General features: G+C 55.4%; 1 protein-coding gene across 2 annotated transcripts in view; it reads left to right on the top strand.

Moving 5' to 3' along the window:
* The window catches only part of PFKFB3 (6-phosphofructo-2-kinase/fructose-2,6-biphosphatase 3), an 86,691-nt gene that overhangs the window by 515 nt on the left and 59,040 nt on the right, over positions 1-27,136 (top strand). The window contains exons 1-2 of one of the 2 annotated variants that reach the window (XM_038530189.1): positions 17,600-17,781; positions 17,937-18,160. The exons of the other annotated variant lie outside the window; for it this stretch is intronic. The gene's annotated coding sequence lies outside the window, so the exon portion shown is untranslated. Of the gene's footprint in view, positions 1-17,599; positions 17,782-17,936; positions 18,161-27,136 lie in introns of those variants that run through there. 2 annotated transcript variants of the gene reach the window in all.

Below are 27,136 nucleotides of genomic sequence, written 5' to 3'. Positions count from 1 at the left end.
CGCGCACCCCGACTCGGAACCAGCCCCGCCTTGGACCAACTGCGTCCAAGTCCGGGGGCGCCGGTGGGGCAGGTTGGCACCGCCGGGGGGGCCCTCGGTGGCGGCCCTGGGTCCCGGGGAGGGTCGGGCCAGGGCGCGCCGTGCGGAAGGCGGCTCTGTGTGCGAGTCCTGCCGCCGCCCGCCTCTGCCCTCGGACTCTCGGAAGTCCTCCGATCCCTGGTGAAATGGACCTGAGTGGGGATGACTGCGTGGGGGGCGGGGGGGGCAGTGCTCAGAAAGCACCCAGGCCGAGGGACGCGAGGTAGGCCTGGCCGGCAGCACCTGCCCACCCGGGGCCCTGCCTGGGGCGCCCCACCTGGCCCACCTGCAGGCCCGACCCGCGCCCCCTCTGCAGGGGCGGTGGCCCCAAGATGCTCCACGGCCCCCTGTCCCGGAAGGGGGTCCCCGTTGCATTTGGCCTCCTCTTCCGGGCAGGATGAGGGAGGCCCTGATGCCCCCAAGTCCCCACCGAGCCGGCTGGGAGACTTTTACTTTGCCATCAGAGCCATGGGACTCCTTCCCTTTTCTGCCCTGTTGGGAGGGGCTCGGCTGGGGTGAGCCCCTGTCACTGGGAACCCCAGGCCTCTGCACCCGCCTGGGCGCCAGGCCCCGTGAGAAGTGAGTGGGAGGAAGCATGTGCTCCCTGCCGGTGCCTGGACCCAGCCGTGTGGCCGGCACCCTGTTCCCTGGGTCCCCTGCGCACCCTCTCTTCCCTCAGCGGTGAAACAGGTTCCTGCTGTGGTGGCGGCGAGGCCCCTGTGGCCTGTGCGCCTGGCCCAGAGCCTGAGATGCCGCGGGGGCCGAAGGGGGGTGCTTGGCACTCCTTGTTCCTGGGGGGATGGTGAGAAGTGAGGTGACTGAGGTTCTGCGGTGCTGATGACACCTGCTTCCCGTGCTGACTGTCCTCGTCTCTGCGATGCTATGACAGCCTGCCGCCCTTGTCTGGAGGTTCCCTCGGAGCCGCAGCGGGAGTACCCGTGGATGGCCGCCTTCACCCCCTCTCTGCCCGCTGGTCCCCGGCTCTGCTGGCAGGCTTCCAGAAGGCAGAGATGCCTGTGGGCTGGGCACCGCACTTGCTGCAGGGGCGCGGGGAGGGGGGGTGGGGGAGGGCAGAGGGGCTTGGGCGCCCAGATAAAGCACCGGGGCTGCTAAGGGAGTTTCTCTGTGAGGTTGCACTTGGCGGTGGCACCGAACGATGCCGATGGCGCAGGACCGCACACTGGCCGCTGCTCAGTGCTAAGCTGTGTTGGGTTTTTCGATCTGAAGAGAACACTGCTGCCGGAGGGAAGATGCGCTTCCCCCGTTCTGTGGATGCAGTTCCTGAAGGTCCAGGATGTGAGGAATAGCCCTCAGCTGGGTTTTCCGGGAGCCTTGGTGGCCAGCCGGGGGCAGGGACTCTGGAGGCCTCGCGTCCCAGGCAGGGCTTCCCCGCCTTGTCCAGGTGTGATCTCCTACTTGGTGGAAATGTCCCGGAGACCGGGTTTGTTCAGGGTTGTGGTGGGACATGGGGTGCAGCTGCTGCAGGGCTGGAGGTCGGCCTGGGAGGGCGCTCAGCACCCCAATCCTGGAACTGCCCAGATGGTGGAGACTTCAGGGCAAGTACTCTTTTATGTCTTTTGGGATTTTTGAGCCGCCTGGATGTATTAACTATCCAAAAAAGCAATTTAAGAAAGAAGGAAGGACTTTCCTGGCCCCCCTCCCAAGATGACCCCAAGCCAGATGGGGAAGGACTTCCTTCCGGCCAACCTCTAGAACGGCACCTTCCCTGGCCCTGTCTCTGCGTCCTGACAGCTAGCGTGCAGAGCCTGGACTCTGCATTCGGGGCACATCAGCCGTTCCTCCCACACTCAGGGCACAGGATCAGCACCTGGGATCCTGGGCTGCTGACCTGTTTCTCACCAGACCCCGTGGGTAAAGCGTAGGAAGGCCACAGAAGAGAGCGCAGGGCCCCCTGGCGTTACCACCTCAGGCCTCAGGGCCGAGGAGCCGGTGGCCTGATTGGAGCCCCCCACCCCGAGGATTGAAGAGCCCCCAGAGAGCGAGCACACTGGAAGGATCCTCCGACCTCTGCCCCTCCTGCCCTCTGACCTCAGGGCACCGCAGCCAGAGGGCCAGGGGGCCCACGGGTGTCCTTGCAGGTCCGCCTCCTAGGACGCAGCGCTGGGCGGACTCCCCTTTGCTGGAGGGTGGATCTGGTGAGAAAGCTGGTCCAGCCCGGGATCTCAGGTATTGGGACTGAGCAACACGGCTGATGTCTCCCGAATGCAGAGTTCAGGGATTGCACGCTACATCATTCATTCGTTCACTCATTTGTTCATTCGGTCCTTCATCCTCTAGATTGAGGGCTTGCTCTGCGCCAGGCACAGGCAAGGTGCTAGCTGAACACGCGTGGCAGTTCCCTCCCTGGGCTTAGGCTCCACGGCCTGCATCTGCAGCCTGGTCCAGGCGCCCCCCACCCCCACCCCAGCTCCCGCAGAATCCCAGCCGGATGACCTTCCCCACGGGTGATGGTGACCTTCCCCACGGGGTGGGTCGGGGTGAAAGGCAGATGCTCGGTCTTCTCTTGGTTCCAGGGTGATGGTGGCCACGGATGGGGACCAGGGCTGGGTCTGGAGAAGTGGGCCTTGAGATTGGGATGGGGCAGGAGGAGGCCCGGGCTGCCCTGAGCACAGGAGGGGTGGGGGTGGTCAGGAAAGCTGGGGCCAGACGCCAGGAGGGGGGCCACACCTGTCTGGGGGAGCTGGGGAGCCAGGTGGGGCGTGGGATAGGGACTCTTCCTCTGGGGGGCTCCACAGGTGGAGGTGGCCACTTCCCCTGCGACTATGGGTGCTCTGCTCCAAGGCCAGGGTCTCCGCTGAGTTCCTAGGGCCCTTTCTGATTGACAAGCCTGCAAAATGGTCTTCAGGGAGCAGGGTCCCAAGGATTCTACACAGCACCCCCTCGGAGGGGGTGGGGAATTGGAGTGCAGCCCCCCTCGGAGGGGGTGGGGAATCGGAGGTGCAGCCCCCCTCTGAGGAGATGGGGAATTGTGGGTGCAGTCCCCCCTTCAGAGGGGGCGGGGAATTGGGGGTGTAGCATCCCTGGGAGGGGATGGGGAATGGGGGGGAGGCTTGGAGGCCCGTAGGGAAACCGAGCTAGCGTTCTGTACACGCCCACACCCGGAGAGCCTTCCATGGGTTCACTTGTCCTCACAGCTACTGTGTGACGCACGTGGCATCGTTTCCATCATGACAATGAAGACCCGCGGCCGTGGGGATCATGCAGCTGGGCTGGGTTCCCGCGTGGAGCCATGTGTGCACCAGGGCTGCACACTGTGTGCTGCGCCTCCGCGGCCTTGCAGGACTGGTGGGGACGAGGTGGGAGCTGGTCACCACCGGGAGGCCCGTGGCAGCCGCTGTGGCCTTCCCACGAGCTGAGCCATGAGCGGAGACCTTGGCGCTCACCCCAGTACCCTGCGGGGGTTGCCGCGCCACCAGGCCACAGGCCGCAGCTGCTGGGCAGTGTCCGGGGACGCTCGTGGTGGCACCGAGGGAAGCACGCGGGGCAGCCCCTTGGGAATTGGGGCAGCGCGGCCCTGGCAGCAGGAAAACAGTCGCAATTCTTGCGATTTTGCAAACTGAGGTCAGCGTTTTGACCTCACACCCAGGAGCTCTCCTTCCTTCGTCTCTGCTTCCCCGGTGGCAGGTGGTGGCCGGTGGTGGCTGGTGGCAGCCGTGCACAGACGCCCTCATGGGGCCGGGCGGCTGGCGGCCTTCCCTGCCTGGGTCCTCACTGTGCGGGGGCCACCCTATGCTCTGTCCGCGTCCCCTGGGGCCCGGTGGCTTACGGATGAAGGAAGGCTCCCTGGCCTGGCCGTGTCACAGCTCTGTCCCTGATGCGCCCGCGGTGTGCTCCCCGAGGACGGAGACCCAGGGATGATGTGTATGACAGCACCATGGGGTCGGGGAAAAACCTTGGCCTAAGAGCTCAGGGACCAGGTAGTGACAGGCCCACCTGTGTCACATAGTGGCTGAGGAGCACTCGGCCTCAGTTTACCCATCTGGAAAAGGAGGATGCGAGCTGAGTTTCCCTCCCAGTCCAACTCAGTGCCCTCTGGCCATTTGTCACATGTACACGGAGTGGCCCCAGCTTCTTGCCTGTGCTGGCTGCAGGGGGCGGGAGGGATCCCCTCTGTGCCTTTGTCTTCAAAGAACGCACAGGGCACCCTGGCCTGGCCTCTCCCAGTGTCTCCACGAGGGAGGCTAAGTTTCAGGCAGGTGGTGAATGATGGGGTCACGGCCCTGCGACCTGTGGTTTCCGAGTCAGGTCTGACATCTGTGCCAGAAGGAAGTTGGTGTCGGTGTCCAGTTCTTGAGTGGACGTAGCCCTGTGGTCTGGTGAAGTCAGTCGGGGGGTCTCTGTCCGTGACGTCAGGCCTTCAGAGTCATTGGCCTGCAGTCCCTTCAGGAAGCTCTGGGGTGAAGAATTTTTTGCTAATCTTCCCCGAGTCTAAAGCAGTCACTACTAGCCGGCCTTCCCACATGGGGCGTCAGGTGGAGTGGCCGTGCCCGACGCTGGGTTGACGGTCAGCTCGTCCCCCACGTCCTGGGCCAGATGAAACGAAGCAGCCTTCCAGAAGTGTGCTCCCTGGGTGTGCACGGTGCTGAGCTGTGCGGATGCTTTTTGAGGGAACAACTGTGTCCTCCTTAGGGCTGAATCGCTTTGGTGTTTTTACTGTATGCCTGACATACTGAACCCTAGCAATGGATTGGATTCAGGAAGCACCCCCTCTTCCCCCCACCCTGAGGCTTGGGGACCGGGCCCAGCTGCAGGAAGAGCAAAGTTTCATCAGTCAGGGGGGCGAGCAGAGGCTCAGGGACATACCCCGAGGAAGCGTGGCCGCAGGTCGGGCTGGCTGAGTGGGATCCTGGGGGACAGTTATGGGTACAGAAGCATCGTTTCTCTAAGGGAGAAACCAGACCCCCGTGGCTCTTATTCCTGGCCACACATTTGGATGAACCAGGGAGCTTTTTGAAAAAAAGCCTGATGCGCCAGAATTTCTGATGTAATAGTTTGGGTTGATGCTTGGACAGAAATTTTCATGAAACAGCACTCATCCCAGAATGTAGGGTACACCGTGGTACTTTGTCGTCTGTTCCACTTCATTAAAAAGGACTCTGGTCGGCTTCCAATAAATTGATTTCAAGGCCGCTAGTGGTGAATAAATCCACGGTCTTGAAAATACTGCTCTAGCGTGACAGCTCGCGCCGGGGAGGCTGGGAAGCTGCTGGGAAGCTGGAAACTGCATTTCCCAGACTCCCTTGCAGCTAGGGCTCTGAGCGTGATGTAGGGTCTGCAGCAAGATCAGCGTGCTCCTGCTCAAGGCCTCTGGCAGGTACTGCTGCGGAGGCATCCAACCACTTGGTGGGGGCTTCCCCAACCAGGCAGCCTTGGGGGGAAGCAGTGAATCTGGATAAAAGGGGAGCCCCCCCCCCATCAGCCATGTGCAGAGGCCACATTTCTCTGGGGACATTCACGAAATAACCATTTGGGAAGAAAAGGGGAGTGGAGGTTATAGACTGGTAGCTGAGGACACTTAGTATAAAAGGCAAGAAACAACTGGATTGCAGCTGGCTGCCTCTCCTAGCCGGTTGTGTTACTTCATTCGCTGGCACACACCCTTCAGTCATTGGGCAAACATCTGTTCAGCGCCTAGTGGGCCAGGCATGGGTGAAGAGCCGAGGGTACAGCAGTGACCACTATGGGCAGAACTGCCTGCCTCCGTGGGACTTACATTCTAACTGGGGTAGGCAGACAGTAAACAGAGACGTGAGTGTGCCCAGTGGGATGAAGTGCTGTGGGGAAAAATGAAGCAAGAAAGAGGAGGAGGAGGAGGAAGGAAGTTGGGGATGAGGGTGAGCGGCTGTTTTAAATAGGATGGTCACTGGAGGGTGACATTTGGGTAGAGACTGCAGGGAGTGAGGAGTGGACCGTGCAGTTTGTTAGGAGAGTGCTCTAGCAAGGGGACGTGTAGGTGCAAAGGTCCTGTGGCCATAGTGGGCTGAATGTTGGGGGGAACACATGGAGGCCGGTGAGGCTGGAGCTGCGTCAGTGTAGGACCCCATTCAGAAAGGTAGCAGGCGGCTCCTGAAGACCAAGGCTTCCCTGAGGCCTCAGCCTCTTATGTGGGGTGGGATAGGGAAGCCCTTGGAGGGTGTAGGGGGAACCGTTGTGTGAATGAGCTCTGCATTACAGGCTGTCTATGCAGTATGTAGCTGCCTTCCTGGGAACAGACTGTAGGGTGGTGAGGGTGGATCGAGGAGACCAGGTGGGAGTCTGTCCGTGAGCGGCGAGGTCGGCTGAGGTCAGGGAGGGCGGGGGTCATACGGGGCTGGATGCTGAGTGTGTGTAGGAGACACGGGCCGCACGCGGTGTGAGGATTGGATGCCAGGGAAGAGGGAGGGTTGCCGCGGGGGGCTCCTGGAGCTGCCTTCTCTGGAGGCGCCCGGGGAGGCCCAGAGCCCCGGTGGTTATCCTGACGGCTGGAGCTCAGTGGGCTGTGTCCAGTAGCCTACAGACTTGGTATTCATGGTTCCAGAGGCTTGGGGCTCAGCACGGAGCCTTCCAGAAAGATCTATTATGCTCCGGGCCAATTGCCGGACAGACGCTTCTTTTAAGAGAAAACTGGCTTTGAGAGTCAGGGCTGATTATTCTTGCCCCACGTAAGGGATTCCATAACGCTTGGCTGGGTCTCAGGGACGGTCGCTGTGCATGGATGTCGTCCGAGCCAGTGGACAAGCACGTGGTGGGCTTTTCCTGTTGCCGGTGCTTCCGTGTCAGTGGTTCCCCAACTACCAGTGACTGACTTTTCTTTTCTTTTCTTTTCTTTTCTCTTCTTTTCTTTTCTTTTCTTTTCTTTTCTTTTCTTTTCTTTTCTTCTTTCTTTCTTTCTTTTTTTTAAGATTTTATTTATTTATTCATGAGAGACATAGAGAGGGGCAGAGACACAGGCAGAGGGAGAAGCAGGCTCCCGGTGGGGAGCCGGGTGCAGGACTCGATCCCAGGACCCCGGGGTCACGCCCTGAGCTGAAGGCAGACGCTCAACCACTGAGCCCTCAGGGGCCCCTGCCAGTGATTTTCTGTCCATTCTTCGGTCTCCTTACGCTGTGAACGGCTCAATTGTAGGAGAAGGGAAAACTCTACTCCAGAAAGAGTCCCTGCACAAACCCAGCCTGGCTACCGGCTGGCCAAGTTAGCCTCCGGGCAGGGTCACCGACTCGGCCTGGCTTGGCCTGGATTTCCCCTGTAGAGTGTGGAGAATCATGAGACCCAGCAGCCCCCCCTCCCCAGTCCCAGGACTGCAGATCACCCCACTTACCTCCAGCCAACCCTGTGCCACAGGCCTGCTGGCCTCATTTAGAGAAATAGGTTTTAAAAGCTCATTAATGTTTGAATAACAAAAGGAAAGAATCCAAGCAAATTTGGTGGCCCTGGGCTCTGGACTTGAAACTGTGGAAGATCTGTTTCCCAGCCGCTCTGCCCCCAGACGTGTAAGAAAAGCAAAACGGGGATTTTATCATCAACTTGCTGCCTCAGTGCAACGGCACAGGGATCTGAGTCGGCGCACTGGCTGGTCTCTGTGTGAAAAATCTAAAGCTCGAACGTCACACTTTTATAATAGAAAAAGCGAGGCAGTTGGCATCCATCCGCTTTGCCATGAGTCGTGTTGGCTAAACGTGAATGGAGGACAAAAAACGTGGAATCGACTCTGAGCCAAAATTATGTTTTGTGCAAATCCTGGAGTATATAAAAGCTTTTCCTTTGAAGTCATTCGAATGAAGCAAAAGGTTGTGTCGTCACTGCTGCTCTGTAGGAAATTTCTTTACCTTATAAAACGTCAAAAAAATTCATTATGGGGGGCGGCTGGGGGGCTCAGCAGTTGAGCGGCTGCCTTCAGCTTAGAGCGTGACCCCAGGGTCCCGAGATCGAGGTCCGCCTCGGGCTCCTTGCAGGGAGCCTGCTTCTCCCTCTGCCTGCGTCTCTGCCTCTTTCTGTGTGTCTCCCATGAATAAATAAATAAAATCTTTAAAAAATTCATTATGGAATGCATACCAATTAGTGATAGATGGCGTGACCATACAGTCATAATCCACGCTGCAGAAGAGCCACCCGTCCTGAGCAGTGAGACAGTCCTTTTTTTTCTTTGTGGGTCTGTTCCTTTCTCCGGCTTCTGTTAAAAAGAGCTGAATGACTGGTAACACCTTTAAAAAAAAAAAAAATCAGGTAGTATGTAATGTAAGAGAAGGAGATAAAAACATTGGACCTCCTCAGGGAGCAGGGAAGTGCAAATAGAGACCCCAATGGGCGATGCAGTTTTGCCCCGACGCGGGTGGCATAAGGGAGAAGCCTGCCCATGTTGGGCGTCGGGGAGAATGTGGGTCCGAAGCGCTGTGATGCGCCGCGGGGGTGGGCACGGTGTAGACGTGCCCAGCAAGCAGTCTGGAGTTGTCTTGTGAAGCTGGGCTCCCCATGCCCTTCCCGGGCTGGTCACCGAGGGAAGCTTCTGCGCAGATGACATTCAGTCTGGGCTCCAAACGAGCAGCTGCACATGCTCCGGGGGAAGCGTAGATGTGCCCTTGCCCCTGACCCGCGCGGGATGTTAGTCGTGTGGCTGTCGGATGGCCCCACTCTGAGGGACAGCTGTATTCGATGTCACGACTGCTTAAAACAAATCACAAAGCATTAGGTGCAGTAAAATACTTTTTTTAAAAAAAGATTTTATTTATTTATTCATGAGAAACATTGAGAGAGAGAGGCAGAGACACAGGCAGAGGGAGAAACAGGTTTCCTGCAGGGAGCCCGACGTGGGACTCGATCCTGGGACTCCAGGATCATGCCCTGAGCCAAAGGCAGATGCTCAACCACCGAGCCACCCACATGTCCCCAAATACTTCTTTTTAAGTAAAATTAAAACACCTAAAACAATATGCTTTTGAGCACGACCTATGCAACCAAACAGTACGTCTTTTGTAAAATTCAGGGTCATGGTGACTTCTGTTTGGAGGGAGGCAGGAGCAGGGAGGGGGAGCTGAGCTATGGATGTCGGTGGCTGGGGGATCTCTGCTCGTCCATTGCAGCACTTCAACGAACCATGAAAGAGGACCATTCGGGGATCAGTGATGAGTGTTCGAGATGAACCAAGGGTTATGAGGAAGCCACGTGTCTGCGCTGGGGGCCCAGTGACCAAGAAGGAGTGAAGAGGAATGGTTCCTCCTACTTGTTAGCGAGATCAGCCATTCCCAAAACCGTGTTTTCAGGGTCCGTCAAACGGTTGCAAGGCAATTCCAGTGCCCTTTCTGCCTGCGGTGGTGATGGTCTTCTGAACGCAGTGGAGCCGCAGCAGGAAGGGTATGGTCCACCCGGGACTGAATGTGGTACCTCCTCAAAATAGAGCATGACTTTGTGGTTTCGAATTTTAATTGCTCGTTCCCGTTATTACCAATTTACATTTTTTTAAAAAGATTTTATTTATTTATCTGGGGCGGGGAGGGGCAGGCAGAGGTAGAGGGAGAAGCAGAGTCCCCGCTGAGCAGGGATCTGGATGCAGGACTTGATCCCAGGACCCCGGGGATCAGGACCTGAGCCCGAGGCAGACGCTTCCCCAGATGAGCCACCCAGGCGCCTCTATATTTGAGTTTTAACAAGGAAATGAAATTATTTAGAGAGCCCATGTCAAGTGGTAGGTACTTTTCAGTATTAGATCCTTAGAGGTAAGGACCCAGATTGGAGAGAGAGAGACAGACAGACATTGAGTGTAAATGCTGGACTGGAGCCTGGGCATTAGTGTGGCAATTGGCCAAATGCATTTGGAGTCTGTACTGCATTCAAGTTAATTTCCTGCTTTTGATGGCCGTATCATAATTATGGATGGAGGAAAGCATCTTGGCTTTTACGTAATAGACACTTAAGTATTAAGAGGGAGGGGAGCAGATTTTATCTTCGTGGTTCAGCAAAAAATGATATGTATACATTTTTTAAAACTTGTGTACTATTTTGTATATAAAAATACGTATTTAAGACTGTGATAATGTACAGAGAGAACGATAAAGCAGATGTGGCCACCTGTTAACGTTAATTGGTGAGTCAGGGTGAGGGATACATGGAAATTCCTTGACCTACTTGGAATTTTTCTGTAAAGTTGAAATGATGTCAAAACGAGAAGTTAAAACAGAAATGAGAGATGCGGGACGCCTGGGTGGCTCTGTGGTGGAGCATCGGCCTTTGGCTCAGGGTGTGACCCCAGGGTCGAGTCCCACCTCAGGCTCCCTGCATGGGGCCTGCTTCTCCCTCTGCCTGTGTCTCTGCCTCTCTCTGTGTGTGTCTCTCATGAATAAATAAATAAAATTCAAAAACACAAAAAACACATTCCAATTGGGTTTCACACATATGTGTATATCTGTTAACCCAACACCTGATCAAGTGATAGGACATGTGCAGTACCCCCCGACAGCTCCTTCATGCCCTTGCTTCTCAGCAGAAACCACTAGGCTGGCTTCTCTCATTATAAATAAATTTTGCTTGTTCTTGAAATTCACACAGATGGAATTATACGTCGTGTATCTTTTTAAAAATGTTTCATTTATTTTAGATGGAACTTGGGTGAGAGTAGGGGAGGGGCAGAGGGAGACTGCCCAGCAAGCGCAGAGCCTGATGCTAGGCTCGATATCAGGACCCTGAGATAGTGACCTGAGCCGAAGGCAGATGCTCAACCGACTGAGCCACCCAGGCGCCTCGTACATTATAGCTTTTGAATGTGGCTTCTTTCCATCAACATCCCACCTGGATTTTTCCATGTTGTTGTGTATGGAAATCCTTAGTTCATCTTCATTGCTGTATAGTATTCTGTTGTGTAAATAGATGACAGTTTGTCCCTTTGATTTTCTTTTTTTTTTTTTTTAATTTTTTTTTTATGATAGTCACAGAGAGAGAGAGAGAGAGAGAGAGAGAGAGAGGCAGAGACACAGGCAGAGGGAGAAGCAGGCTCCATGCACCGGGAGCCCGACGTGGGATTCGATCCGGGGTCTCCAGGATCGCGCCCTGGGCCAAAGACAGGTGCTAAACCGCTGCGCCATCCAGGGATCCCTGTCCCTTTGATTTTCAAAAAAAATTTTTTTTATTCTAAGAATTTTAATTCCAATACGACTAACAAGCAGTGTTATATTATTTTCAGGTGCATGGTAGGTGATTCAACACTTTCCTATCTTTCAGTACTCATCCCGGCCCTTCTGGGGTCGATGGGCCTTTGGGTTGTTTCTGGGTTGGGTTATGACGTTCAGAGCCACCGTGAACATTCTATTGGTACCTGTCTTCTGGTTGGCAAGAGTACATGCTTCTATGGACCTGCTGGGTCCGAGTGCAGTGCTGGCTTAGCTCTGACATCAGCCTTGCTCGGATGGTTTTCCCCTCTGGGACCTAGAGACAGCATCGTCTATCTGATCTGGAGAAAGGTTCTATCTTCCTCGGGAAAAGTTTACCTTCTCATGATTTTTCCCCGTCACCCCTTCCTGCCGGTGTCTTCGCCCCTGCAGACACTGCCCAGTTCTGCATGGTAACAGGCTGGCTCATGCTCTTCGCTGTGCACGCCCCTTGCCCTCTCAGCTGTGCACTTTCTCATCAGCGACCTGCTTTCCTGTGTCTGTGCCTCTACCTTCAAGGCTCCACTCAAACCACAGTCGGCCTCGACGTCTTAAAGCTGGACGTGATCATGGTTCTTGCGCTCTGATCTGTGATCACTTGGTCCCCCCAGCCTGACCGTAACCACTCTGGGCAGTGCTCCTGCTATCCAGCCTCATGCCTGCTGGACGACTGACAGCTTACGTTCAGGTGATTCATTTATGGGGAAGTTCTCCCTGTAGGCGGAGGGAGAAGCAGACTCCCCTCTGAGCAGGGAGCTTGATGGGGGGGGGCTGGATCCCAGGATCCCGGGGTCCTGACCTGAGCCAAAGGCAGATGCTTCACCAACTGAGCCACCCAGGCACCCTTCATTCTCCATTCTTTTTTGTTTGTTTGTTTAAGATTTTATTTATTTATTCATGATAGAGAGAGAGAGAAAGAGGCACAGGCAGAGGGAGAAGCAGGCTCCATGCAGGGAGCCCGACGTGGGACTCTATCCTGGGACTCCAGGATCATGCCCTGGGCTGAGGGCAGGCGCTAAACGGCTGAGCCACCCAGGCTGCCCTCATTCTCCATTCTTGATTAAAATTTCAGAGTGCATCGGAATCTTCTAGTACTTCCTTACAATGGTCGTAGGAAAGGTGTGGTTAGGGATCTGCTAAGGGAGGAATAGAAGGTGTGCAGCTTTCCCCGTCGGGCTCATGGAACTCCTGGCCTTTGGGTCTCTAGGTGTAGCTGAACCTGTGAAATCATTCGGGTGACTTATGTTGGGGTGTTGCATTTTGTTTTATTCTCCCGTGCACCCTTCCTGGTCCCTCCCCCCTCTGACAAGTCACACACTTATTTTTTAGAGGGAGACCACTTTTGCTTCCATGTTGCTTTCTCTGCGTTGCTTGGGTTGTGTCCAAAGTTATTCTACTTGGAATTATCCTCCATCACGATCACCTAGAGTGTCGGGTGGACATTAGGAATTGAAACAGAAGCTCTGAGAGGGTGTGCAAGGTACCAAAGTTCAGCGGTAAGCAGCTCTCCTCTAGAAGGTGTGGGACCCACTGCACACATCTGTCGAATGAGTGGACAAGACAGGCTTGGTGGCCTCCCTAACAAAAGGAGACCCAGGGATACTTAAGCAACAGCCAGACACGCATCACAGCAAAAGTGGCCAAAGGGAGCCCTCGATTTCAGATCTCTCTGACTCATTGAGCCTTTTTTTTTTTTTCTCAAGAGCTTTATGTATTTGAGAGAGTGAGAGTGAGAGAGAGCATAGAGGGAGAGGGAAAGAGAGAAGCAGACTCCCCACTGAGCAGGGGCCTGATATGGGGCTCGATCCCAGGACCCTGGGATCATGACCTGAGCTGAAAGCAGATGCTTCACCAACTGAGCCACCCAGGCGTCCATCGCCACCCACCCCCTTACAGAGCCTCCTAATGACCAATGTCCATCTAGTTCTTTGACTTGAAACAGAAAGTGGCCCCTCCCTGCCTTTCCGATAGCCGAGAGAGAGCCGTGACTCTCGTGACTCTCTCGGATTTGCTGTGTGTTTGTATGCTGGCCCCGGAGGGAGGGAGGCTCGAGACATGGCTCGTAAACAGGTGGGAAATACTTTGGGGCACTGAACTACCTGGGCGTAGTTCTCACTTGTCACCGACTTGTCCCTTTAATTTCCTATGTGATTTCATATCTACACGGACATACCAGCTTTGACTTGTGTTTGCTCGATGACTCAGAAGTGAAGTTTCTGTGTGTTAGTAAAAGTGTGCGAGGGCAAGGAGGGACTCTTGCCTGGGGAAGTTTCCATTTCTGTTTCTTTCTACCTTAACGAATGTCAGGCCTTCAGAAAAGTTGCAGGAATGGGATAGTGCACAACCTCCATCATTCAGATTCACCTGCTGCTGCATTTTACCGTCTTCGTTTCTCAGTTGATGTTGTTGATGTTGAACCATCTGGGAACCGGTTGCAGACATCATGACACTTCATCCCTAACGTGCACCAGCATGTTCTTCCCAAGAACAAGAGCATTCTCTTCAATTACCACGGTACAGTTATCATCCTAGCTGGAAACTTAGCAAGGACACAAGTCCGCTACCTAGTTGCCAGTCCGTATTTGAATCGTCTCAGTCGTGTCTTTTATAGATTTATTTTTCTTTTTGCATCTAGGGTCCAATCAAGTGTCACACATTTATCTAGAAGTTTCTTTTTCTCTAGAAGAGTTCTGCAGCCTTATTTAGTGTTATTTCAGTGATACTGGTATTTGTGAAGATCCTGGCTGCTGCTTTTGCAGGGAGCCCCTCACTTTGGAATTGGCTGATGGTCTCCTTGTTTTTTTTTTTTTTTTCTTTTTTTAAGATTGTATTTATTTGAGAGAGAACGAGAACATGAGCAGGGGCAGAGGCAGAGGGAGAAGCAGATTCCCTGCTGAGTAGCGAGCCCAACCCAGGACCCTGGGGTCATGACCTGACCTGAAGGTAGATGCTTCACTGACTGAGGCCCCCCAGGCGCCCCCATTTCAGTCATCCTTTCAACATTTATTAGTGGCCGTCTTTTGTAAAGAAGGGCTTTCCTACCCACTCTCCCCTTTGAAATAGATTCCATTTCATTATTTTTAACAGTAGTAATAGTATCAATATAGATTCAGGGATTTTAAAAATTATTGTATGTATTATAATCCATTCCTGACATTATTCATCTTGATGTTCAAATTGTTCCAAATTTGGATAAAAGCCTTTTCAAGCCATATCCTTTTGACACATCCCCCTTAGTTTGTGAGCTCTATCTTATATTCTGGCACAACCAGCTGTTCCAGGCTCAGAAACTTCCCCAGGGAGCCCTGGTGACACTCATCTGAACGATGATAGTTAGAAACCAGGGTCTGCGCTCCCGTGTGCTCCTTGTTCCTGGGGTAGCATTGTTTCTAGGGCCTTTCCAATGGACAGAGCTGGGAAACAAGTTTTTTAAGATTGTAAGTTCATATTGCTCTTCATCCAGTCCAGTTCCAGAAAGTTCTCCCTCTCCTTTTCCCCTTCCATAGATTATATTTTTCATTTGCTTTTTATATTTTTTCCCAGGAATTAAAAAAAAATCTTGACCCTCCTTTACTCCTGGCCTTACTAATTATGAAAAAATCTTCATGATTGATGTCTATTTTCCTCATAAGTGATGACATTGAGTAGATCATCAATTTAATGCAAAGGTGAAGGCTGATGCCAGATCTCCTGAGGCTCCAAAAAAACCAGTCTGCACAGATAGGAGAGCCTGGAAGGAAACACAACTGGGAATGTTTCTTCCATATTTTCCTGTCATTTCACCATGAAAAGGATATTCCTTTTAAAGTAATACATAGGAGTATTTTAAGGCAAAAGGAACCTATCTGTAGGTTGGATGTCAACACCTTGGTCCTACTATTGTAGGGAAGGAGAAACAATTTTCCCTTTGCCCTTTTAGATTCTTGGCTGAGACTCTCCCTGCCTCCATAAAAAATAGATAAACAGGAGAGAAAAAGCCAATTTTATAATGATGTATGTGCATACGTTCAGCAGCCCCACAAAGACTCAAATTGCCAGGTGGTAGAGGCTCACGGATCATTCTGAGCTGTGGTGTCCCAGGCAAGGAAGACTATGCCCGGGATCCCTGGGTGGTGCAGCGGTTTGGCTCCTGCCTTTGGCCCAGGGCGCGATCCTGGGGACCTGGGATCGAATCCCACATTGGGCTCCCGGTGCATGGAGCCTGCTTCTCCCTCTGCCTGTGTCTCTGCCCCCCTCTCTCTCTCTGTGTGACTATCACAAATAAGTAAAAATTAAATAAATAAAACATTAAAAAAAAAAAAAAAGACTATGCCCAGGAGGGTCAGAAGAGGAGGCTGTGGCAAACAAAGTCAGCCCCGCCCCGCAGGTGTCAGGTGCAGTGACGGGTGGGCTCAGTTCTCCCCCCTTCCGTGTAAAGTCCCCCTGCAAAGGGGTATCCTGGACCCTGTGTGCAGAGCTCCTGCAGAGCTCCTGCGTCTGCACCAGATAATCCTTATGCCCAAGAGGCATGTTTGGGGGGTGTTGCATTTGCTGCCTGTCCACATGTCTCCTAGGAGCCAGGCACCGCGGGGGCAGAGGTGACCAAGGACAGACCGACAAGGCGGGTGGCAGGTGAAGGGCAGGGCTGGGGGCGGTCGAGGAGGAGCGCCCGCTCCCCCTCCCCCTGCACCCCGGCTTCCCGGACGGTGCCCACCCCAGCCCCCCGGCCGTGCGGGTGGGGCCGGTGCCACCTGTCAGGCCCAGGGCGCCGCTCCCTCGCTCCCGCTGATGCTCGGGGACGACGAGGTCAGCGGGGCTCGGCGGGTAGGGGAGAGGTCGTCTGGGGACGTGGGGCGCAGGAGGGGCGGGGTGGGCGGGGCCGGCGGGACATGGGGGCGGGGCCTGGAGCCTAGGCCGGCCGGGTGGGCGGGGCCGCGGGGCGGGGGCGGGGCCTGCTGGGTGGGCGGGGCGGAGGGCGGGGCGGGCGCGCCGATATTTTTTTTAATAATAAATTTATTTTTTATTGGTGTTCAATTTGCCAACATAGAGAATAACACCCAGTGCTCATCCCGTCAAGTGCCCCGCTCAGTGCCCGCCACCCAGTCACCCCCAGCCCCCACCCACCTCCCCTTCCACCACCCCTAGTTCCTTTCCCAGAGTTAGGAGTCTTTATGTTCTGTCTCCCTTTCTGCTATTCCCCACTCATTTTTTCTCCTTTCCCCTTTATTCCCTTTCACTATTTTTTATATTCCCCAAGTGAATGAGACCATATTAATGTTTGTCCTTCTCCGATTGACTTACTTCACTCAGCATCATACCATCCAGGTCCAAGCACACTGAAGCAAATGGTGGGTATTTGTCGTTTCTAATGGCTGAGGAATATTCCATCGTATACATAGACCACATCTTTATACATTCATCTGTCCACAGACACCGAGGCTCCTTCCACAGTGTGGCTACTGTGGACGTTGCTGCTATAAACATCGGGGTGCAGGTGTCCTGGCGTTTCACTGCATCTGAATCTTTGGGGTAAATCCCCAGCAGTGCAATTGCTGGGTCGTAGGGCAGGTCTGTTTTTCACTCTTTGAGGAACCTCCACACAGTTTTCCAGAGTGGCTGCACCAGGTCACATTCCCACCGTCCAGCGCGCGCCCGCCCCGCCCCCCCGCGCGCCCGCCCCGCCCCGCCCCGCCCCCCCCCGCGCGCACGCCCCGCCCCCCCCCCGCGCACGCCCCGCCCCCCCCCCCGCGCACGCCCCGCCCCCCCTCCCCCCCCCTCCCCCCCGCGCGGCACGCCGCGTTCACGTGGCGCCGCCGCGGCCCGCCCGCCTCCCGGGCCCGGCACGTGGGCGCGGCGTGCACCGGCGCAGCTGCGGGGCTGGAGGCGGCTGGAGCGCCCCCGCCCCGTGGCCTGCTTTCGCGTTCAGGGCCGCGCTTTCTCCCCGATTAGGCCTGGGAGCGGACGCGCGCTGTCAGGGCGCCAGAGGAAGTAGGTCGGCAGGTGGCTGGCGGGCCCGGGCGGGGCGGGGGCGCGGGAAGGACACGCGGGGCAGCGTCCGGAGAGAGGACGCGCGAGGTTGCAAAAGAGCATGCACGCGCCGGAGCGTGCGGGGGCATCAACAGGTGCCTTTGTCCCTTTGCGGAGTAACTGGAAGTGCCTGGCGCTGCTTGTCTCTGCCGGACGGACGTGGACGCGATGTTCTGTCCCGCTGTAAACAGCAGGCACAGGTGCTGCGGGCCGCGCGGTCCCCCTGGGCACAGGTCGTCCCAGCCCCTGCTTTGGGGCCCCGACTCCCCATGAGCTGAGGACACTGCTCCCCTCCCATCCCCCATCCCCTGGCCTGGAAGGAATTGGGACCTTGGTTGCATCTGACCCTTTCGGCTTGCAGAGAGTGACTCAGCTGGTGGAGGGCAGGAAACGCGGTCCTGGGAGAGCTCGAAGAACCGGGGGTGTGGAGCCCGGACCAGACAGGCCCCGGGGCCCTGTGAGCCTGTCTGCAAGTATTTAAAGACTCATGTGATCAGTTCTGACTGGTCCCCGTGCTGCCCCAGAGGACGGGACCGAGCTGTTGGGGGAAGGTGAATTCCAGGTCAGTTAGAGAAGGGGGAGGAATGCACTTTGTGGAGTTCCCTCCAGGAAACCTCTGCATCTGTATCAGGAAAATGGGGGGAGCTCGGTTTCGACTTCTGATCTGCCAGACTCCAAAGCCTTTGGCTTTCATGATGCATTTGTTTCATGGACCAGGTGGCTTTGGGAGCCGTGCCAAAGGGCTTCTGCATGGATGGAACCTGCTGGGCTAGAGGTCATTCAGCCGTGTTCAGCCGTGTCACTGCTTCTCTACCTGGGATGAAGAGGGAGGTCATCCTGGGCCAGAGGAGGAGGCCAGGGCTACCTGAGAGGGAGGAGGCCACCTGTCTCACCAGCAAGTCACGTTTTTCCAGCAGGGCACAGCTCTGACCCCCGTGCCTGTGAGTGCTCTTCACCCTGTTAAAGCAGTAATCTTGACGTTGAGTTTAACAAATGCAGTCCCCGTATGCAACTGTCATCCAGCATAACTTACTGCCTCTTGGCCCTTCCTTTTTTCCAAATCTGACCCTCCTTCCTGTTGCCCAGCTCTCTGCCTGGGAGCCACGCAGTAAGAGCTGAGGAGTGGAGGCCTGGGAACTTGGGTGTCAGGCAGCACCAGATCCCGGTGTCAGGAAAGGTCAGGTGGGAAGCACCTGGGCTGCTCCCACTCGCTCCGCGGCCCTCGGTGTCTGATACAGCGTACCTCAAGCCTGTAGGGGAGGTGCACAGCGTACCTCAAGCCTGTAGGGGAGGGGCACAGCTCCCTGAAGGTTTGGATTCATTTTATGAATTAATTGTTTCACACACTATGAAAAGATAGGAGCTCCTTTACGAATCTACTTTTGCCTCCACTTCATGTATTAAATTGTCGAAAAACAAACCCACGATGGCATCCCTGGGAGGAAGGTGGGCATATGGGACGGTGTAAAGAAGCAATACCTGGTTTTTCTCGGCTCTCCAGCAGACCTGGTTACGATTTCTTAATCAAAATCCAGCCAGGAAATGCCAAACCTAGTCCTCCTCCCCCAGAGGCAGCATCCAGAGTTGGGCCCCTCTCTACCCTGGACGTATTTTCAGAGATCTAGGAGCTGTCGCTGAGGACCTGCTTACCTTCCTTTCAGTGAGTCTGTGGTTCTTCCTTCTTAACCTCCTGGGTGTTACGTGTCTCCTCCGGGGTATCAAGGCTTTGGAGATCTTCCAGGTAGCCCGTCCAGCCCAGCTAAGCAGTGCTTAGATCTCGGATTAAGATCTAAGCAGTGCTTGTAGAGGAGGTGAAATGTGTCCACCTGCAAGTACTCTCCTGCGTTCTCCTCCCCTAGATCCTTCCATTCAGGAGGATTCTTTTTTTTTTTTTTTTTTTTAATTTATGAGAGATTGGGGCAGGGAGCAGAGACACAGGCAGAGGAAGAAGCAGGCTCCATGCAGGGAGCCCAACATGGGACTCTATTCTGGGCCCCGGGTCAGGCCCCAGGCCAAAGGTGGCGCTAAACCGCTGAGCCACCTGGGCTGCCCCATTCAGGAGGATTCTTAAAGCGATAATGCTCAGTTTGCATTTTAACTGATGTCAAAGATCTTGAACTCAAGGGAGGGTATCCTCATGATGGGCTTTACAGCATAAACAGTTTAGGAAGAGGGTTGGAGCAAAAGTTTGGACACGTTATTCCGTCCCTGGCCCTATGCTGTCTCCACCCCAGCGTCCTCGTCTGACAGGGCAGCTCAGGTCAGGCAGCTGGAGAAGTGGAGGTGGTGTGTGGGAAGACTAGTCTCGAGCTCCCTGGTCACCCACCTGGCCGTCTTTGTATTCATGGATGAGGCAGAGATGGAACCCCTCTGGCTCTTGCTGCAGCAGGGAGCCAGAGTGAGGGGGTGGGAAGCTGCGCCTGGGCTCCGAGGTCAGACCTCCTGGGCTCCCACACCAGGTCCACCTCGCAGAAGCTGTGTGACCTTGGAGAAGTGTCTTTACGTCTCTGTGCGTCAGCTTCCTCACCTTCAGTGGCATTGGGTGGTCGTGAGGAGTAGGCCCCAAGCTCTCCAAACACGCCTGGCACCTGCTTGGGCCTCATAGGCGGTGGCTTTGACTCCTGACTTGAAGGAGCCCTCAGCCCGGCAGTGACAGCACCCACAGAGCTGTCACCACGGCTTCCGTGTGAGCTGAAATGGGCTGGGAGCCTCAAGGATGGGTGGTCAGCACAGCTGCTCCCGCCCCAAGCACTAACCTATCCTCCAGGCCTGCCCCGTGGAAGGCCAGGCGGTCTGCAGGGCCCTGACTCGCATCCAGCAAACTTGCTGATGGTCGATCCGCCCGAGACAACCTCTCCCAGATGGGTCCTTAGCCAAACGCCTCTCCTTCCTGTCCCCTGAGTTCTCTAACAGGGTCGCCTGTCCTGTACTCTTGCTATGAAGTAACAGATTGGGTGGCTCATGCGGCTGGGAAACAAGGCTTCCCATTCTTTCTCCTTCTCCTACCTGCGGAATTGAGATGGGGTCTCTGGCGGGGACCAGTAGGCCTGGAACTTAATTTTAGTGAAAGGAGGAATGAAGTAGCTCCAAGGTGGGCTGATGATAAGGGGCTGGAGGCAGGGGGCATCAACAGGTGCCGAAAAGACCGGAGGCTTTGATGTTGCTCTTGGGCCTTTGTTTCTGCTCCCTAAGCTGCTCTGGGGCTGACCTTGCCCTTGCTGATGGTGGGCTGGGAGGTGTGGCTCAGGGACCGGAGGAAGGGGATTGTTTGCTGGGGTCTAGACCAAAGCTCACACGTGTGCAGAGTCTTTAAAAATACTTGTGAAAAATTCAGTATCTAAATGTTACGCTGTGGGGTAATATCCCAGTCCCTGAGCTCTTGCGTATGGAATTGGCCACAAGGCTCAGAGGGATTCAAGGGAGGACTGGCCCCTGCTTGACTCCCAGATTAGTGTTTTTGTAGTTCTTTCATGGATGTGCATTTTCTCAAACCTTTCCCAGCTTCTTGGAGATTCTGGGTCTAGATCCTGAGAAGGTGGCAATATTGATTGGTGGTATGTATGTGTGTGGCGTGTTCTCCGGAAAGACTTGCCCTATTCTCTACTTGAAGGAACCTTCAATTAGCAACGTTTTGGGAATTTTTTTTTTTTTTTTTAATGTGATGACTTTCCTGGACTTCTGTTTGTGGTTGTTTTGAAGTGGTGGGGTTGGGGGAATGTGCCCTGGGAGACCCACCCTCTGGTTCTCCAAGGAGGATACCATGGTTTTGCTTTCAAGCAGGAGAATCATGTTTACCGGCTACCAGAGCTCCAAAAATAGATGCTTATCCCAAGACAGGAGGCGGTGGCAGGCTGAGAAGCAATTAAAAAACCCCTGTCGCTCTTGACTATCACCTTATCTTGAGTGACTTGTCACATTGTTTGTTGACCTAGGAATGAGGAAGAATACTGAGTGCCTTACCGTAAAAAAAAAAAAAAAAAAAAAGAAATCCACCTGCCAGACTCTTGCCCTCCCACTCGCCTCCACCCCTTGTTTATATTTTCTTTCTTACTCCTCTAATGAAAGAAAGGCAGATGTACATTTAAATGGGACTAGAAACTTTCAGCCACTGCAATTCCCAGGGCTGTTGATGCTGGGAAAGGGAAGATGAGGAGTAAAATTGGGGTGGGGTGGACATGTGCGTGGGGTGGACGGAGTGTAAGGAGGTGGTGGTCTGGGAGCTGGGTGGGTTTCCGAGAAGAGGAGAGGACCAGTAGGGTTTCCATTAATCCAGGCGTCAGGACAGGCAGGGCACACCTCACGTCCTTCTGTGGCCTCCCCACCCCCCCAAAAAAAAGATTACTTTGGGTGCAGGAAGAAAATATTACAGCTTCCCTTCTGTTTATTTCAGCGCATCCTTTTGAATTTCTAGTTTTTGCTGAAGTTTGATACGGTATAAGAGCACATGTGTATAATTTACAATTTAAAAAAAATGCCTTTTTGGGAGGTGATAGTTTGTGGCCAACGTTGGGAGGCTGCTCCTCCTCCCAGAAGTGATGACAGAGCAGGGAAACAGGCCCTGCTTCTCAGACTTGAATACAGAAGAGTCCTCGGCGGCGTTGTCGCAGCGCAGATTAGTGGTCGGCAGGCCTGGGCCAAAGCCCCAGGTTCTGCAGGTGGAACTGACTCAGGTGGAGGGAGATGGTGTTCTCCTCTGCGTGCTGCTGGTGGCACTTGGGGTCTCGGACGAGAGGGAAACCCGAAGCTGCCGGGCGGTCAGGAACAGATGCTCCGGCTTTTCCTTTCCTGGAATGCCCCGCTCGCCCTCGCTCTTGACACCGCCAGGAAGTCCCGCGTGTGGATCAACTTGCCGGCATCCGTTCCCATCCCATTAGGGATGCATCACTGTCCTATGTCACGTGACGCTAATTTGCTTCTCGGTCCAGATGGTGTCTGTGGCCCACGTCTCAGAGTTGGAAGGCGCTGGGTGCAGGTGGGGAAAAGCCGATGGCTGGGGGGTAGACAGGTGCACCCATTACGCGGCGGCGGCCGTCCCCGCCTGCTGTTCTGTACCCGGCCGGCTTGGGGGCCTTCCTTGGCCTTTCTATTGTTAGCTAACATTTGCTGAGCACATTTCAACCGACAGTTCCATGAGGCCACTCCTCTCTTTCATCACCTACAGATACGGAAGCTGAGGCCCTGAATAGTTAAGTCACAGATCTAAGATCATAGGGCTCGTACGTACGCCGTGGAGCAGGGCACGTTCCTCTGGCCATGGGCTCAGTGTGCTTTCTGCTTGAGCAAAACCTGCCGCTGTTCTGGGAGCCATGAGAGTTCAGAGGCTTGAGTTTCTGAGACCTTCTCCTTCATTCATCCATCCATCAAGCAAGATGATGTGTCTGGTACTAGGTCTTCAGGATTCAGAGATGGACAGAAATAGTCCGTGGCCTTCAGGAGGGGGGCAGAGAAGCAAAGATGCATTTACCTGGCTGTTGAGTGTCCTGAAGGGGTCAGGGTCCCATTGCCCACAGAGGGCACGGCACAGTTACCTGGCACGAGCGTCTCTGAAGGGTGAATAATCCCACAAGAGGACAGAGGGGAAGGATGCTCCCGGCAGGGAAATCAGGATGCTGACATCAGGAAGGGTTCCTCAATACGACCCAAATAGACACGATGGTAATTAATACGTTTGAAACTTAATAAAGATAATCCTAATGACATGCTTGTTAATTGCTGAGTCTTCTTGCCAGATCGACTGGTTTAATCGTTATGAAATATCCCTCTTGAACCCCACAGGTAGTCTTGGTTTTGAAATTTACTTTGCTCTTGATATAGCTACTCCTTTTTCTGCCCATCACTGTTTGCCTGGTGTATTTTACTTTGAAGTGTCCACGTCTTTCTATTTCCAGTGGGATCTCTTAGCATCGGGCTTGCTTTCTCATTTTATCCAGTGTTATTGTGTCTTTTGATTAGGGTTTAGACCGTTTACACTTAGTGTAATTATAAACCGTCATCAGGTGCAAGAACCAGAAGCTCCTCGTCCCTCATTCCTCTCAGGGGAGCAGAGATGTGGGGCAGGAAGGATTGTTTGTCCAGCCTGTTCTGAGCCAGAGTCCGGATGTGGGTTGGGCTGGCTTGCTCTAGAGAAGATTTCCTCAGCAGCGGCCCCAGGATCAGTGGCCTCCTGGACGTGGGGCTCGTGGAGCTCAGGTTTGGAGTGCTAGTTTGAGAAGGAAATGGCCAGCCGGTGCAGCCAGTGTAGAAACCACTCTCTCCGCCCTCGCACCCACATCCTGCCGTGGAAGGCCTCCAGCATTTCCCCTCGAATCCCTTTCTGGCCTGAGAAAAGCTCACTGGCCTCATGAGGATGCCTTATAATCCTCCAGAGCTGCTTGATTTGCAAAAGGGGTTTCCTTCCGTAGCGTACACAGAACCAGTGTGGATCTCACAGCTTCCTGGGCTGCGGTGAGCAGCGCCAAGGCAGCAGAAGAAAAATCCCTTCAAAGGCAGCATTTCTACCTCCTTTCCTCAAGTCTGCAGTGCAATGGCCAGGACGACGTGACACGACCTGTGGCAAAGGGGATTGGCCCTGGGCTTGGGAAAGGATATCCACCTCTGTGTCTGTCCCGTCCAGATGGACAAATAGCCACGGTCTCCAGGTAAATAGCCACGGTCTCTGGGTAAATAGCCACGAGCCCTGTTGGTGCGCTCTGGCCGGGCCCCGGGCTCTTGCAGTGCCACCCCTGAGCTCTCAGATCCCTAATGAGACCAGGTCAGCGGGCGCGGGCTCCTTCCTGGTTGGGAGGAGCCACCAGAGGCGGGACGCCTGTGCCTTAGACTGGAGCAGAAGACCTAGGGTCTGCGGGGCGAGCCACCTGGCGGGTAATGCGCTGCGTGTGTGGGTGTGGTTTTCCTAAGGCACAGGTGGATTCTTCGGGGTCACCCCGCTGGACAGGAAGGCAGGAGGCAAATGCCCCCCGAGGCCCTGGGGCCTGGAGCAGTGTGCAGGCTTGCCCAAGGCCAGACAGTTGCCGCGGAGGAAGGAACAGAACCAGCTCTTCCACCGTGGCCTGCGGCGCTGGGGCATGGCTGGCCCATCCCTCCCTGCGGGGAGTCACTCTAACCCGGTGTCTTCACCCCGTTAAGCCTCGTGGAGGCTTCGATTATAATCCTCAGGCCTCGCCCGCGGCAGTCATTCAGGTCTCTGTGGCAGCCCCTGGCACCCCATCTCTGCCCGTCTGCCACCGGGGATGGGCTGCCCCCGCCCCCCGGCTCGTGCACTTCGGGCTGCACGGCACATACCCACCTGTACGCACAGGTGCGGGCCGGTCGCCAGTCTCAGGTAGCCGGGGCCCAGAAGCGTGTGGTCACAGCAAGTGGGGGACGCTAGTGGACACGTGGGATGCATGGCGATGAGCCAGGAGAAGGACCTGGGGGAGCGGTGGAGAGGCAGACGTGCATGGGAAGAGAGGATGTGGGGGGCAGACGGTTCGGATGAGCAGAGGGGTGACGGAGAACCTGGGTCGGGAGCCCCCGGCGGGGCCCCGGAGGAATCGGGACACGCAGGCTGTGAACAGGGGAAGAGCAGAGCTGGGGGAGGCCCCGGAGGTGCGCACCTGGCCTGCGCTGGGGGCGGCTGGGGGCGCGATGGCAGCTGGCGCCCTGTGCTCTGGGTGAGGCGTCCAGGTCTGGGGGGAAGAAGGCCGATCACCGGCGTGAGCCGCACGGAAGGTAGGACTCGGAGCGGCCGGGGTGTGAGGAGCGGCCAGGGCTTTCCGGGGGCCCCCTCCAGAGGCTGGGAGCCTCCGTTTCCTAGTGCGTCGGATAAGGGAATGGGCCCCTGTGACCCAGTCGGGTTTTGTGCCAGACCTGGTTGGGGAGGCCACGCTCGCTGTGTTCACGCACACGGAGGCGGCAGACCCTTCCCCGGCCTCCTCCTGTCTGACCTCACAGCGCTGCCGGGCCCTGCAGCCCCGCAGCCCCGGGGCCGAAGCCGAGGCCTCAGGCTGGGTCGGCGGGTGGAGCTCTGTCTCTGGAGCCAGCCTGCTGGCCCCGGGCGGGGGCTCCAGCTGGGGGCCAGACTAAGCCGGGGGTGGGGAGGCCCTTCCCCTTCATTTCCTGGCCCCCTGGGCCGTGAGCGTCTCCTGGGGGGAGTGGAAGTGGGGGGCCCAGCTGCACTTGGTGCTCACTCGGAGGGCTGGGGGGCTCCTCGCTGCACGGACTTGGCGTCCCTGTAATGCAGCCCATGCGGGTGATGCCAGGACGTGGGGCCCTTGTGTGTCTCCTTCTGTTTCATTTCTGTTCAGCTGAGATCTGTGCGCCCCAGCGTCTCCCCCACATGCCAGATTCACCCCCAGTTTGGGTTCCACGCACAAGGGAAAGCTCTCGGTAGCAGGGGGGTTGTTTGCTGCAGTGCAGGTGGTGCCCGCTACCAGCGGACTGTGCAACCTCATCTCGGTCTTGCTCCGTGCCCGCCTCAGTCTTGAGCCCTCCCAGGGATGGCGTGCTAGGGCTAACTGCACGAAGCCCAGCGTATGGAGCACGTGGGATGTGCCTAGATTGTTCTAGGTGTTTGCACGCATGCGCTCACTCACGCAGCCCGGAGGAGGTCCCGGTACCCCCGTCTGATCTTACAGCGGGGGCTGGACGGGACCTGAGCCACCCAGAGGCACAGGCAGGCCCTGCTAGGGCTGGAACATCTCCCGGGTGGTCTGGCTCCCGAGCCCTTGCTCGGGAAGGGGTTTTGTTCATGCACCTGTGGATCCACCGAGGTCAACCATGGAGAAAGGAAAAACACAAACCAAGCAAACTGGCACGGAAACAGGTGTGCGTTTAATAGTATTCACACAAGGAGATCTCCAGGGGGCCGGTAAGTAATGAAAAGCCACTCCAGCGCCTTAATCATCTAAGAAATAGGGGGCGCCTGGGGGGCTCAGCGGTTAAGCGCCTGCCTTCGGCTCAGGGCGTGATCACAGGGTCCCGAGATCGAGTCCTGCATCAGGCCCCCCACAGGGAGCCTGCTTCTCCCTCTGCCTCTCTCTCTGCATCTCTCATGAATAAGTAAATAAAATCTTAAAAAAAAATCATCTAGGAAATAGAAAGGGAAGCTACTGTGAGGTACCCCTGTATACATATTTTGTACTACTCTGTACCAGAACGGAGTGATGGGAACTGTCACGTGGAGTGAAAATTGATGTAATCACTTCGGAAAACCATTTGGCCGAGCGGACACACACATGTGATCTAGCAAGTCCACGGAGGGGCATAGACCCTACAGACCTGCCTTGACGTGTGCGAGAGTGTCCGCGGCAGCATTACCTGTGACAGCCTCAAAGTGATGCCATTCGATGTACCGTCAACGTGGGTAAATAAATCGCGGTATATTTGTGCAGCGGGATCTGTAGAACCGTGACAGTGAAGGAAGTTCCGCTGTGGAGGCCACTCGAGAGAGGCTCATGGACAAATGTTGAGTGACTGAAGCCAGACCCGTAGGATACATACTGTGCGAATCCACTGATACAAAGTCCAGACCGTACCAACAATTCCCTGAGTCAGGATACTGGTTACGGGGAGGTGGGGGGGTGGACTGGCAGGGGGCACCGGGGGGGCTTCTGAGGTGCTGGCACATGACCTAGCTCTTGAGCTGAGCGATGGTTACTCAGGTGTGTTTGTTCGGAGCGTTTATGGATCCATGCATGTTTCATATTTGAGACATGACTGGGGGGACAGGGAGCCTGGGTCCCTGAGGACCCCCGCCCCGTCCGCCTGACTTGTGGGGACCTCAAGCAAATCACTCCTGCCTGGATCCGCTTTCTGCAAAATCGATGGTTTGGACCGGACCACGGTTTGCAAATCCGTCACAGCCCAGAACCATCTCTGTATAAAGCGTTGCCCGAAATCTAAATATGAAGCAGATCCCGTGGGTTGGGGTGCGATTG

The sequence above is a fragment of the Canis lupus genome, chromosome 2 (assembly GCF_011100685.1).
Source record: "Canis lupus familiaris isolate Mischka breed German Shepherd chromosome 2, alternate assembly UU_Cfam_GSD_1.0, whole genome shotgun sequence".
In the NCBI taxonomy this organism is placed as follows: domain Eukaryota; kingdom Metazoa; phylum Chordata; class Mammalia; order Carnivora; family Canidae; genus Canis; species Canis lupus.
Note: the sequence above shows the minus strand (reverse complement) of the source record. Positions and strands in the feature narration are given on the sequence as shown.